The sequence below is a fragment of the Trichechus manatus genome, unplaced genomic scaffold (assembly GCF_000243295.1).
Source record: "Trichechus manatus latirostris isolate Lorelei unplaced genomic scaffold, TriManLat1.0 scaffold00134, whole genome shotgun sequence".
In the NCBI taxonomy this organism is placed as follows: domain Eukaryota; kingdom Metazoa; phylum Chordata; class Mammalia; order Sirenia; family Trichechidae; genus Trichechus; species Trichechus manatus.
The window spans coordinates 1,779,485-1,780,904 of record NW_004444070.1 but is presented as its reverse complement, the minus strand read 5'-3'; positions in this window follow the sequence as shown (position 1 = coordinate 1,780,904).

The following is a 1,420-nucleotide window of genomic DNA, read 5'->3' as shown; positions in this document are numbered from 1 at the left end:
CGCAGGCCCGATGCCCGCCAGCGTCCTGGAAGAGGTGAGGCTGGGGTCGCCACCGCCCGCGGGCAGCCCACCCCGACCGCCACCCCCGGAGCGGCCTTGGAGGGCCGGAGCCCGCCCCTCGCCCGGCTCCCGCACTCCGTCCTACCAATGCAGGCCTGAAGCACTTCCATGTAGAACCGCCCCTTATTCGGAAGGCGTGGCCGGGCCGTCACTCAACGCGGCTCCGCCTATCGGCGCCCGGCCTCATTGGCCGCGCGCCCGTCCGGGAACTTCCTGCGGAAGAGGAAGTGGCCTGCCTTCTCGAGCGGCCCGTGTCGTCTCCAGGCCGACGCGAGCTATCTGCTCTGGCCCCCCTCCTCTGTTTAAAGTACTGGGCTCGACATGGCGGCATCCGCTCGCCTGCTCGAAGCCGGCATTACGGCCGTGGGCAAGGGACAAAGTTTTCTTGTGTAGAGTCGTGCTATCTTGCGATACTTAGGGGTGCCCTTTCGTCTCCGGACGCCTTTCAACGCGGCCTGCGAGCCAGCCCTCAGCTACGAGCCAGCTGACCCCGAATGAGCCTCATTTATACACCGGAAGTGTTTGTCCGGCCGCCGGTCGGCTTCCCGGAAGCGGTTCCTCTCCGTTCCCGCCCCCGTGCACTCTAGGGCGGTCCAAAGGCTCAGTTGGGCCGGATCAGCGTTCTCGTCAGCTTGTCAAGGCGTAGGTTTGGTTTCTCTACCAGTTACTGGAAAGGCCGGAGTATGGCGTCGGACAGTGTTCATTCATACCTTCCATGTGCCCTAGGCTGTGTGACCTTGGGCAGGCTTCATAACCTCTGAGCTAACCGGTGGTTCATCGGCAAAATGGGATGGTCAAGTCCGAGTCAGCGCTAAATTGTAAAGTTCGTGCCACATAGTGGGCCCGCTGTGCCGTCGGTGGCACCAGTGGCGCTGGTCATATCTGAGAAGCAGCTTTAAGTGGTGGCCAAGCCGGCCGACATCCGTACCTAGATTTAGAGGACTCTGCCAATTCTTTTTCTCCTTAAAGAATGTCTTCCTTGTCTGATCCTAATAACCGAGCCTTGAGGAATCGTAGACTTCCCAGCGGAAGGTTCACCAGGTCCCCTTAAGATCAGAGGTTTACTCTCACTGCAGCTACAGAAGAGAATCTGGGAGATGGCCGAGTGTCTGCCTTATGCAAACAGGGAGGAGGGTTGATCACCCCAAATCGCTTCTATGTCGGGCTTTTTGTCCCGCTTTTGAAGTGAGAGACACGTGACCTCTGGTTTGCAACACCTGTAAGCGAGAGTCGTTGATGTGATGATGTTTTTAATTCTCATAAATAATCCGAGACAGTTAACCCTGAAAACACCCGAATGCCTTAGCATCGGGTAACTCCTGACTCTGAATTCTTTCCTACCATTAGGATTTAGTGAAGC